The sequence below is a fragment of the Peromyscus maniculatus genome, chromosome 18 (assembly GCF_049852395.1).
Source record: "Peromyscus maniculatus bairdii isolate BWxNUB_F1_BW_parent chromosome 18, HU_Pman_BW_mat_3.1, whole genome shotgun sequence".
NCBI classification, from domain to species: Eukaryota; Metazoa; Chordata; class Mammalia; order Rodentia; family Cricetidae; genus Peromyscus; species Peromyscus maniculatus.
In genome coordinates this window covers 20,678,270-20,691,520 of record NC_134869.1, presented here as the reverse complement: position 1 = coordinate 20,691,520, position 13,251 = coordinate 20,678,270, and the positions used below count along the sequence as shown (strand labels likewise).

General features: G+C 44.5%; 1 protein-coding gene across 3 annotated transcripts in view; it reads left to right on the top strand.

The window, feature by feature from the left end:
• The first annotated feature begins 399 nt into the window (after window positions 1–399).
• Window positions 400–13,251, top strand: part of Cradd (CARD and death domain containing adaptor protein) — a 196,740-nt gene continuing 183,888 nt past the window's right edge. For all 3 annotated transcript variants that reach the window (XM_076554661.1, XM_076554658.1, XM_076554659.1), the window contains exons 1-3: window positions 400–682; window positions 2,867–3,277; window positions 5,276–5,370. The gene's annotated coding sequence lies outside the window, so the exon portion shown is untranslated. The remainder of the gene's footprint in view (window positions 683–2,866; window positions 3,278–5,275; window positions 5,371–13,251) is intronic.

Here is a 13,251-nt window from a genome sequence, read left to right as displayed (position 1 = left end):
GGGTAAGACTTTAATGCATGAACATTTAAGACTGGGAGTACAGCACATCTTATTGTCACTCAGTTCAGTACTGTCACCTGGAAAATAGGGCCCTGCCTCATTTGAAAACCCGGAGATACTATGTAGAAAGTTTCAGACATGATTTCTGGCCTACAGTTGGGATTTTTTATTTATTTATTTTTTTAAGATAGGGTCTCACCAGGTAACTCTGACTGGCCTGGAACTCTCTACATAGTCCAAACTGGTCTCAAACTCACAAAAATCTGCCTGCCTTTGCCTCCTGAGCGCTGGGATTAAAGGTGTGCCCCACCATACCTGGCTTCCATAATTGGTGTTTAATAAATTATAGTTAATTTCCCTAACTACTCCTCATTCTTTTTTTTTCTTTCCACAGGAAATCATACATATAGGACAAATGAATGAATATTATCAATTTTCAGGGACTGTGAATAACTTTACATCTCATTTGCTGGTTTTCTACTCATACTCAGGTTATTCTGAGTCTGAAACTCATCTGACATTCAAGACATCTTCCACCCTGTTCTTCTACACCCAAGTCCAAGCTTTCTGTCTTCCTAAATGATCTCACTTCGTTTCCTGCCTGGGTCCTAGCGCTCGGGCAGAGGGTGGAGGACGCTCCTCTGTGTGGGAGCATCCGTGGCTTCCAGTGTGATCGTTGCTGGTGAGTTTTCATCATTTGTTTGGATCTCTTATTCCCTGACCCTTCTTTTGCATTGCACACCCCGCCCCCGCAAACAGCTGCTATTGTTGGCTTCTTTCATTATTATTCTTGTGAACACTGGGAACGGCTCTTTGGTCCAGCGTCTTCCCAGCTGGCTCTTGGCTAGCATTTTGCAAAACTGAAAAGTTTTTGCAGTCCTTAGTTTTTCACATCAGCTGTGCATTCTGTATTAGAGATAGCCATGGGGCATGCTCAAGGCTCGGTGAGTCATCCCCTCCCTTTCATTATGTCTTCAAAAGGGACAGAGAGTCCAAACAACCAAGACAGACAGAAACGGACCACTCAGTTCTTTTCTGCTTAGTGTGATGATGACTTGGGTCGAAGATCCTGTTGTCTACTCCACCTCTGGGCCCTGATTTGATCTTGAAATCTGTGTGATTTATCCTGGTACATGTAGTTTCCCGAGTTGTCTTCTGTGTTTATTTCCTTATGAATAATTCTTAAGGAGTTCCAGACTTTAGAATGGGTACCAGATTTTGAAATCTCATGGACCAAAAGCTCAAAACAACATCAACAACGAAAAAGTTGGACAGTAACATACAGTTACATTTCATTTTGTGGTGGGTAAAAGAAGACTGTGTGTGTGGGGGGGGGTGGGATACCATCTTTTATCAGTACAATGTCGTAGACGAATAGTTCACATCAAAACCAAGAAGGGAATAATCCTAGAAAAAGGAATGTCCTTCGAGCACAGTGCACTTAAAAGAGAAACTAGCTATGTGGTGCTTTTTCTCTGGTCTGCCCGAGACTAGTGACAAGCTCTACAAAGCCCCCCGCTGAAGGAAGGCTCTCTCTACACGGTCTTACCAGCTTACGGTGAGCCCTCCCTCCTGATGCTGTCTTTATTGGGTCAAGGTCGTTCCTTTCGGCACTTTTCCATCTTGCTTGAGCAATATTTACGGACCTTGCTCCTGGCAAAGGCGTTAGTGCCACTTGAGAGAGCCTTGGCCATCAATTCTGTTGGCCTGCGTGTCCAAGGAGCCGGTGACGGAAAAGCCAGCAGCCGGAGCAGCTGGGAGCGCTGGAGAAACAGCAGCTGCTCTCTGTCATTCCGGGTCTCTCTCATCATTTATCTTGCACAAGGGTAGCCGCGGTGTCTCCTTCATCCCTGTCCTCTACCTCACCTAGGCAGAGGGAACCTAGTACCTTTCATCTTGGTTCCATTTGTCTTCTTCTCTTCAGGGTTTTGTTTTGTTTTGTTTTGTTTTTTTTTGGTCAGGACTTCACATCAGGTTCTGGCATGTGGCCCAATGTCACACACAAAATGCAGGGCCACACAGAGCCAGGGTCCCCTGCTCTTCGACTTTCCTCGGATTTTTCTCCCCGCCCCCCCCCCCTTTTTTTTTTGAGTCTAGGCTTCACATAGCTAAGGTAGCCTGCACCTCTAAGTAGTCAAGGATGCCCTTGAACTCCTCATCAAGCTTCCTCCCCTTCCCAAATCCTGAGATCACAGGTATGTATCACCATCCCAGCTTTTTGCTGCTGTTTCGAGGCAGGATCTCAGATAGCTCAGGCTAGCCTCAAACTTCCTATGTAGCCCAGGCTGGCCTTGAGATTCAGGTCCTATTTTTTTCTCCCAAACCCTGGGATTACAGGAGTTGAGTCACCACGTCCGGCTCAGATTCTCTTAATTCCAACCACAACATCTACAAAATCCAGAGGAAGATGAAGAGTCTGGTGTGCTTGGATGTTCCTTTGCTCTTCCCCCCTTCCCTCCCCTCCCTTCCCTTCCCCCCTTCCCTCCCCCCTCCTCCCTTTCCCCCTCTCCCCTCCCCTTTTACAGAGTTCCTTCTAAGAACTGGTGACTTCACACTGTCCTTCTCTCTTCCTCCAGACCGCAAGCCATCAAATAAAACCACACACACTAGGGGTCAGGACTTTAATCTTCTCCCTCACAAAGGTTAATTGATACAATAAATGGAAAGAGCCCAGTTTTGGAATCCAGAAGGTTTCACTCCAGCCAGGGCTCCCCTTGCTGGGGAGACTTGGGCAAAATGAGAATGAAAATAGTGAGCGCAATCAGCCTCCTGGGACGGATGTAAAAATTAAATGAGATTATCAAAATGCTTGTAGCCAGAAAAGAGTTTTTAGCACTTCTTAGCTTTTTTTTTTTTTTTTTTTAAGGGGTTGTAGATACTAGAAGTATCCGTGAAGTAGCAGACACTGGATTGGACTGATCAAGTCTCAAGAAGCTCTCTCCCTACAAACGACAGGTCCTTCTAGAGCTCGCTATCTGGGTCTTACTCATGCAGGCACACAGTGAGGTGAAGATTTCGTAGTTCTATGTCAGATGCTGCGCACTCACAGAATCTTACCAACACCAGAATCTTACCAAGCATGCTTAAACCTGAACTGCACAAGGACAGCAATGGACGGACGTGCGCATGTGGACAGGGAAACAAACGCCTGTAGCCTCAACCTCAGTTGTCGGGAGCTTCAACCCTACACAAAGATCTACAGACAACTGGTGTGCGGAGAGGGAGAGCTAGCCTTCCCCAGGGAAGCTCACGCCAATTGGTTATCCAGAACCAAATGGTCAGTCCTGAAAACATCATACAAATATATGCATTGGAGGGGGGAGGGGTATGGGTATATGGGAGGATTTGGAGGGAGGAAAGGAAGGGGAAAATGATATAATTACCTTACAATCTCAAAAACTAAAAGAAATACTTAAAAGTGATTTCCTAGTCTTTTTAAAAATGAAGTTTTCATTAGAGTAAATGATCCAGAGATGAACGGCCTTGAATGTAAATTTTTGCCTACATCTCTGATGATTTGACTTTGAAAGATTTTATTTTAAACCATGTGTATGCGTGTGTGTGTGTGTGTGTGTGTCTGTGTGTGTCTGTGTGTGTCTGTGTGTGTGTGTACATGAGTGCAGTGCCCTCGGAAGCCAGAGGCTTCAGGTCCCCTGGAGCTGTGAGCTGGGTGCTGGGAACCCAACTCAGGTCATCTGCAAGAGCAGCTCACGCTCTTAACTTCGGAACCATCTCCCAAGCTCTTAACTTCGGAACCGTCTCCCAAGCTCTTAACTTCGGAACCATCTCCCAAGTTCTTTTACTTCTTTAAGATACACTCTCAGGAGCGGAATTTCGGAGTCAAGGGATGTGCAAACGGATCCAAAGGCGAGGAAGGAGGGGAAGGCCTCCCCAGGCCCCGCCCTTTCCTTCCTGGTGGTTCTCTCCCAATGCCTCTTGCATAGAATTACATCATGTGCGTTTATAGAATCCAGGTTATGGCAAAAAGGGGGAGACTACATACTCAGATTACGACTCACAGATGAAACGCCTCCCTTTTTTTTAATTGAAAAAAATTATTTTCATACAATAGCCGTTGATCATGATTTTCCTCTCCCCCAGTTCCTCCCATGACACCCTTTTCTAATTTCAGCGGGGGTGGGGTGGGGTGGGGGTGGGGTTGCCGAGACGGCTCAGTGAGTAGAGGCACTTGCCAACAAGCTCAGTGACCTCAGTCTGACTCCTGTATGGGAATGTTCTTCCCATGGAGGAAGGACAGAACTGATTCCCGAAAGTTGACCCCTGACCTCCACACATGTGCTGTGGTTCACACATGCCCCTCCCCTAATATAAATGTAATTAAACCTGTCAGGAGACAAACACTTCCTCAGTCCCTTTTGCTTACTTTTCTGTGATTTCTAGTGGATATAAACATTTCCTCCCCAAATCTCCATGGGTCATTGAATTTCTTTTATGATTCGCAGTTATGACTCAAATATGATGCATCATGATTTTCAAAAGTGTTTTTTTTTAATTCTAGAAAACCTCAAACTGCATCAGCCACACAACACAAAGGAAAGATTCTTCTCATGAATGGATGTCTGTATTTCCATATTAATACCCATAGTTCAGAGTGTGTTTTTTGGCAATAAGAATAGATGGAATAGTGGATGCAAATGAAACTGGCCTCTAGGGACTAAAAGGTTCTGGGGAACTGATAAGGTAGCCCAGAAACAGAAATGAAGACTTTCTAAGGGCAAGTCATGAAGTCATGCCCAAACCTAGCCTCCCTCTCTGCACTTCAAAGCATTTTCCATTGGCCAGTGTTTAAATCACCTTTGGCACAAACCTTTATAATGCCATCCTTTTTGGAACCACAGAGGCAAAAATAAAATCCATCACTGCGTAAAACCAGAAGCCAGACACTAATTAGAGAATTGTTCACCTGGACAGTGACGTCTTTGTTAATGAGCCGTCATATAATTATCACCCGGGTTTTACCAAGTGTGAGTTCTCAGTTAGGAGAAATGGCCATGGTCTCCTAAGAATAAAATTATGGAACGCCGGAGAACACAGGCAAGCAATGTCAGTCAGTTTGTTGCCAGAGAACTAATATGGTGAGTCACTGGCTGGAATCTAGCATTTTTTTAGACCTCAGAAAAGCTTCTCCAATTTTCTTTGAGAGGCTTAGGAATTCATCTCACAAACCCAAGGGCTTCAAGTTCTGAACCAGGAAAGTGGACAGATTTTTATTTCATGATAAAAATGTTTAAGACTTTTTTTTTTTTTGGCTTAGGGATGAAAACTAAGAATGAAGCCTGGAAAAAGTGATTCTGCTCCTCTGTCTATCTGATCTTCATCAGCACAGACGGGCATCAGTATTCCATTCAGGTAATAAGTAATTATGCACTCTCAGCTCTGTCAATAACTAATTACTTGACAGTGTTAACATAACCAACCTTCATGTGCAAGGTTATTTAGAGTTGGAAGAGCGGATGGTGTGATTAACTTGACCTTTGCAACAATTTATCCAAGTCAAACTCTTCACAGTTCATGCTTGTAAATGGGTAGCCCAAGCAAGTCCCACCCCTTTCGATTAACATACACATACATATATTCACAAACACACACACACACATATACACAAATACACACACATACACACACATATATACACAAACACACATACACACACATATATACACAAACACACACACATATATACAAACACACACACATATACACACATATATACACACATACACACATATATACACACATACACACACATATATACAAACACACACACATATATACACAAACACACACATATATACACAAGCACACATACACACACATATATACACATACACACACACATATATACACAAACACACACACACACACACACACACACACACACACACACACACACACCTTAGTTATCTTTCTATTACTGTAATAATACATCATGACCAAGGCAGCTTATAGAGGAACAAGTTTACTAGAGGCTTGCAGTTGCAGAGGGTTAGTGTCCATGGCCACCATGGCGGGGAGCATGGCAGCAGGTGTGGTACTGTCTGACCCACCAGGAGGAGGCAGACAGAGCTAACCGAGAATTGTCTGGGCTGTTGAACTCCACCTCCTATGATACACCTCTTCCAACATGGCACACACAGCCTGACCCTTCACAATCAGTTCAACCACCTGCGAACCAAGCATTCAAATATGCGAGGCTGTGGGGGCCGTTCTCATGCAAACCACCACACTGTGTCTTGTGAATTTGAAAGAATATTCACAAGCGTCTATGCCTAGAGATGGAGGAGGGCATTTTGTTTGTTTTGGAAGGTGTCTATGATCAGAATAGCCTCAAAATCATAGCTATCTGTTTGCCTCTGCATACCAAGTGCTGGGATTAAAAGTATTCACTACCACACCCAGGTATAGGTGGAGATTTTATTTATTTATTTATTTATTTATTTATTTATTTATTTATTTATTTATTTATTTATTTATATATTTATATATTTAGTTAGTTAGTTAGTTTTTTTCGAGACACAGTTTCTCTGTGCAGTTTTGGTGCCTGTCCTGGATCTCACTCTGTAGCCCAGGCTGGCCTCGAACTCACAGAGCTCCACCTGCCTCTGCCTCCTGAGTGCTAGGATTAAGGGCGTGGGCCACCACCGCCAGGCTAAGGTGGAGTTTTTAAACACCATTTTAAAAAAGTTCTTGGGTTACATTTTAATCATTTCAAGTAGGTGTTGCTCCCAATATTTAGGAAATTCTTTCACCACTTGAACATAAATTGAGATTAAAAACCTTGTTTAGCAATAACAAAACAACACACTCATGACCTGTGACTTCCTAGTGCCTGGCACTTAAGTGGCTTGTGTGAATTCACCGATGCAATATTTGCAAAATACACGCTTAATGCACCCCACTCTCTGATTGCATTGGATTGGGCCAAAGGAGACCAGTGAACAACATGCTTGCTTCCTCCCATCCCATTGGCTGAAGCCCAAACGGAACAACGAACTGAAAGGAGGCTGAAACATGCATCTTTAGCTGGATGTCTGTGTGCGCAGAAAGATCTTGGGAATGGAGTGTGGTGAGGTGGCTCAGTGGTTCTTGCAAAGAACCCGGGTTTGGTTCCCAGCATCCACATGGAAACTCTAGCTCCCACGCATCTGATATCCTCTTGTGGGCACCAAGTACGCACATGCCACACAGATATATGTGCAGGCAACACACACATATGTGGTGATGTATTGTGTCCCTCAATATATCGTGCACCCTAATAAAGCTTACCTGAGGATCAGAGGAAAAAGCCAGCCACTCTAGTAAACACAAAGTCAGGCTGTGGTAGCACACGCCTTTAATCTTAGCATTCGGGAGGCAGGGATCCATTCAGATCTCTGTGAGTTCAAGGCCACACTGGGAACAGAGCCCGGCGCGTTGGCACAGGCCTTAAATTCTAACACTAGCTAACTGTAGTGGAGGTCTGTACAGACAGACAGGAAGTGATGTAGCTGGGCAGAGAGAGGAAGTGAGATGCAGAACAGAAAGGCATATAGGCGTGGGTAGACAGGAATCAGGTCTCTTTGGCTGAGGATTTCTAGCGGTAAGAACATGGCTGGCTTCTTTCTGCTTCTCTGATCTCTCAGTTTTCACCCCAATATCTGGCTCCGGATTTTATTTTATTTTTTTGGTTTTTTGAGACAGGGTTTCTCTGTGTTTTGGTGCCTGCCCTGGGTCTCCCTCTATAGACCAGGCTGGCCTTGAACTCACAGAGATCCACCTGCCTCTGCCTCCCGAGTGCTGGGATTAAAGGCGTGCGCCACCACCACCTGGCAAGTTTTTTTTTTTTTTTTATTAATAAGACCATTTAGCAATTTGTCTTACATGCATAAAACAAAATGAATAGCTCAAGTAAAATGACAAAATAGAGATTTATTAAAAAAAATATTTAGGGATATTCACAAAGAGGAAAGAAGAGAATGGATGCTGGTTTTTATAGGCATAGAAAACTGAAGAATGGAAGAGAAGTGGAGAGATTTTAGGAGCCATAGGGAGTGGGTGTCTGTAGTGAAACAATATTTTGCCAGACGTGAGAGTGCAGTGGTGAACGTGAACTCACAAGAACCGGTACTTCACGCAGAAGATTTGTACAAGGTCAGGTCAGCATGATCTGGGACTGGAGAGATGGCTCAACAGTTCAGAGCACTTGCTGCTTGTCCAGAAGACCTGAGATCTGGTGATCTGTCCTAACACCCATCTTAGGTGACCCACAACTGCCTGTAACTCCAGCTCCAGGGATCTGACCATCTTCTAGCCTCTGTGGGTACCCACACACCTGTGGCACTCACCCACACAGAGACACATAAATAAAAACGAATATAAATCTGGAAAGAGGGGTGCATGGTCTGAAATGGCAATACCAAGCAATCCAGGCCCAGTAATAATCTTTAAAATAGACTCATTTTTTTCAGCCAATTTATTCACATAAGCCTGGCTGTTTTGGTGAGGATGTTGATCCTTCAGAACCTCAACAAGAAGTATTAAACTCAATGATAGTCTCTCAACCTATCAGAAATGAAGATAAAAGGTAAAAAGGAGAAAAAAAACTTAAGATCATAGCAGAAAACTAAAAAAAAAAAAAAAAAAAAAAAAAAAAAAAAAAAAACCATTAAGATGCAACTGGGTTGTGGTCCCCTATAGACATCTATTGCCATATTCAACACACTTCAGATAGATGTGAAATGCTGATGGAATTCGGTTTATACTTATAACATTTTATAGTCTGACAAGCTTTTCAGAGAATCACTTTATCTCATATGAGGATGAATCAGAGAGCAACTTCCCTCGGGAGCTCCTGTAAGAGAGACGGTAGCAGTAATATACAGAGATGAACATGTTATTAGAGGAACACATCAGGGAAATTGCCAGCGAATTTAGAAGGGCGATGGTTTCTCATTAGGTGGGGAGGATTGGGTGTGTCTGCGCTTCACAAATGATGCTCCTATCTCGTCATAACCTCCCATCCCAGGCTTCATCATCCCTTCAGCAGGGTGACTGCAGTATCTCGTCTCCACAAGGGTCAGGCGCTGTGTACGAGAGCTCGCTGTGAGGCGGCCCTTTGAAGATCTCTACGTTTCCCAGGCTCCTCATTATCTCCTGGTTAGATTCTCCCGGGAAGAAGAAACTGGCCTGGAGATTAGAACGCGCTTTTGTTTAGTTATCGACTGTGATAATTAACGTTGACTGTCAGCTTGACAGGGGTTAGCACTGCGATCGAAATATATGTTTGGATGTGTCTGTGAGAGAGTTGCTAAATCATGTTAGCTCAGGTAGGAAGACCTCCCACCCTAAATGTGAGCAGCACCAATTCACAGGCTGGGATCCCAGACCGACCAAAATGGAGAATGGGAACTGACTAGCAGTATTCATAGCTCTCTGCTTCCTGACGATCTGCCTCAAGCTCCTGCGGCATGCCCTCCTCACCATGGTGGACTGTGCGCTCAAACCGTGGGCCACAATAAACTCTCCCTTCCCTGACTTGTTTTGTTGGGTGTTTTGCTAGCACCTTCTCTCAAAGGTAACCACTTGGGACGAGAGAGGCTCTTTTCTTCTTACTTTTCAATTTCTAGTTAGTTCGTTATTTGGATGTATATGGGTGCTTTGCCTGCGTGTGTGTGTGTGTGTGTGTGTGTGTGTGTGTGTGTGTGTGTGTGTGTAACATAAATGCACCTGGTGCTGGCAGAAACCAGGAGATAGTGTCAGATCCTTTGGAACTGGAGTTACAGATGGTTGTGAACTACCATGTGGGTGCTGGGAATTGCACCCAGGACCCCTGAAAGAGCATCTGGTGCTTTTAGCTTTTTCATCATGTCTCCAGCCCCTGAGAGTTTGTTTTAAATAAGTATTAATATATGTAATATTTATTATACACAGGCATATAGAAAACAAAGCTATGAGCTGGGCATAGTGGCTCCTGTCTCTAATCCCAGCATATGGGGTGGGGGTGGAGTGCAGGCCGCAAGGATCAGGAGTTCAAGGTCATCTTTGGCTACATAGCAAATTTGAAGACAGCCGAGGTTACAACGTGAGACCTTGTTTCGAGAAGCCAAAACTGAAGGGTGGAGAGATAGCTTGCCCCTGAAGAGCTCTTCCTGCTCAAATACAAGGACCCCAGTTCAGATTCCAGCATCTTTAGAAAAGCTGGGCGTGGCCCTGAGCTCTCCCCGGAACTTCAGCATTGACTGGGACAAGATAAGAGGAACAATGAGACGTGCTGGCTGTAAGTGTAGCTGAAAAACAGGAGCTCAAGGTTAAGCTAGAGATATGGCTTCAAAGAAACAAGGTGAAGAGTGATAGAGGTCGGTGGCCTTTCCCCTCCTCTGCCCTCTGTGTCTGCTGTTCATAGGCATCTACACACACACACACACACACACACACACACACACACACACACACACACACCTTCACATAGATCACACATAAATATACCACACAGACATACACACACAGACACATGCACACCCTTGTACACATTCTGTCACAAACACACACACAGGCACACACACTCATACACGCATGCACACCAAAAAAGAAAAAAGGGGGAAAGAATAACGAAAGACGGAGTAAACAAAGCTACGAGCTACTACCAGACTCCCATAATAATTAGTTAACAACCACTGACTGGTGCTTTGGCTAACACGTTATGCTGCAGGTAAGATTCTATTAAGCAGTTTCCACGGAATGATTCTTCATCATACCGAACAAAGAATTTTTGTTCCTGTACAGTCGAGACCGGATTCTGTTGCTTAGCAATGGACTCTACCATACCATTACAGGTTTTGTGTTTCCCAAGAACCAGTATACCCAAAGGTACTTCTAAATGTTCCCACAGTACTCCCATGAAAAAGGATTGATATTCGTTCCATATTTAATCTAGCAATCCAAAAATCCTCAAGGTGACAAGCTTTCTTTTTAGGTTGTTGCCAATATACTGTCCTCCTTTTTTTTTTTTTTTTTTTTTTTTTTTGCAAAGTGAAAATTGTATCCTCACTCATTGAAGTAATTGGGGACAGATTTGCCTTTGAGACAAAGAATCATCCATCCATCGGCTAATACAGATACAGAGTTGTGGGCTGGGCAAAGGAAGATACAGAAGACATTTCACAGGGTCTTTGGGCAAGCTTTGTATGCAGTAAAGCCATAAGATACAATGTCTCCTCTGTAAACTCAGCTTTGTATGCAGTAAAGCCATAAGATACAATGTCTCCTCTGTAAACTCTATGATGTCTGGGAAAGATTAAGCTGGGGACAAAAGAAACAAACTGTACAGGACAATATGCAATTAGCTGCTAACTGATGAAGCATTCAAGGAAAAACCCTTGAAGAATTCCGAGACAGACCGGGGAAGGTGAAGGAAAAGAGCCTGTGTTTATCAAGTGCCTCCCATACAGTAGGTGCTTCAAATGCACCGTCTCTTCCAATAGTCATAAAAGAACCTCTTCTTCATTTCCAGGAGAGGACAGAAAGTTATACAGGTTAATTAACTTGCAAGTAAACAAATCCAGGACCGGGTGAAATGAAGGAGAGCATTTAGAGGGTAGCTAGATCAAGATCCTCCCACTGCGCTGCCTCTTCCCCCAGCTCTTTGCATTATTCATAAATGAAGGGCTGAATTCCAGGTGGTGTGGTCCTCAGGGGACAGAGCTAACTAAGCTTTGGTTCAGGCTTAGGGACCTTTGTGAATATCGGCCAACAGGAAGTCCCCTGGGACACAGGTAAAGGAAGAGAGATTTCTTTTTATATTGTCTTTGAACAATGGGCCTGTGGAGTGATGCATGATCTGTCTGGAAGGAGGCTGACCCACAAAAACACCCTCCTGCTTTTACAACAGCCGAATCACTTCCGCCCTCCTGATTCGCACTGGTTTACATTTCTGACCCGGCTATCTTTCTCCTTGATTGCATTCAGAACACTTTGGGCCGCTTCTGATGAAACTTTTCCTTGAATTTTATCTCCTGTCCTGTTGTAAAGACTTCCCAGGGTAACCGTGTGTGTTATCACCCCAGACGCCCTTACACAATGCCCCAAGGTCTAGTATCACTTAGGAAAACAGAAGATAAGTGTTTTTCTTTTTCACAGAAAAAGATAAGACTTGGGAGAGGAAAGCTTCCTCACACTACCAGGCTTGAGGTTAGGGGGTGTTTTGTGTTCTTTTATGAGGTGGGTCATAGCAGGAGACACAAGGCGGGGCTCAGGTAAACACAGCTGATTATCTTCACAGGTCCAGGAGACAGGAGGGCCAGAACTCCATCATGGCCATGTCACACCATTTCCAAGGAGTATTTGTACAATGTGTATGTGGGTGCACCTTGTGGCAGTCATCTCATAAACTCAGGTTGCTAGTCTTCAATTTCCACCTCCTTTGGGATGGGGTCTCTTGTTTTTCTGTTTAATAAGGCCGACTGGCCCATGAGCTTCCAGGACCTCTCCCGTCTGCTTCCCATCTCTCCATGGGTGTGCTGGGATTACCGGTGCTCACTTTGGTTCTTGGGATTCGAACTCGGGGTCTCACATTTGTATAGCAGAGTGCTTTCCGCAAGTGAGCCCTCCTCCCCTAGCCCCTGTTAGGTTTTGTTTTGCACAGCATTTCCATGCTTGTAAGAACCTGTGACGTACACAAATACAACCTAGAGAATGGTAACTGCGATTTATGTGATTCCACGCATCATTTGCATGTTCTTATGTTGTTTTTGCTTTCTATTTATTCTCCTCCCATACGATACATCCTGACTGCAACCTCCCCTCCCTCCCCTCCTCCCAGTACCTCCTCCCTTCTCCCCCAGATCCACTGTTCCTCAGTTTCCTTCAGAAAAGAACAGGGCCCCCAGGGATATCAACTGAACAGGGCATAACAAGTTACACTAAGACCAGGCACATACCCTTGTATCAAGGCTGGATGAGGCAACCCAGTAGGAGGAAAAGGGTCCCAAGAGCAGGCAAAAGAGTCAGAGATACTCCAGCTCCCACTGTTAGGAATCCCACAGACACCCCAAGCTTAACAACCACAGTAGGTATGTAGAGGACCTTGCACATACCCATACAGGCTCTGGGATTGCTGTTTCAGTCTCTGTGAGCCCTTATGAGCTCAGTTGATTCTGTGGACCATGTTCCCATGGCGTCCTCGATCCCTCGGGCTTCTACAATCCTTCCTCCCTGTCTTCCACACAGCTCCTCAAGCTCTGGCTAATGTTTAGG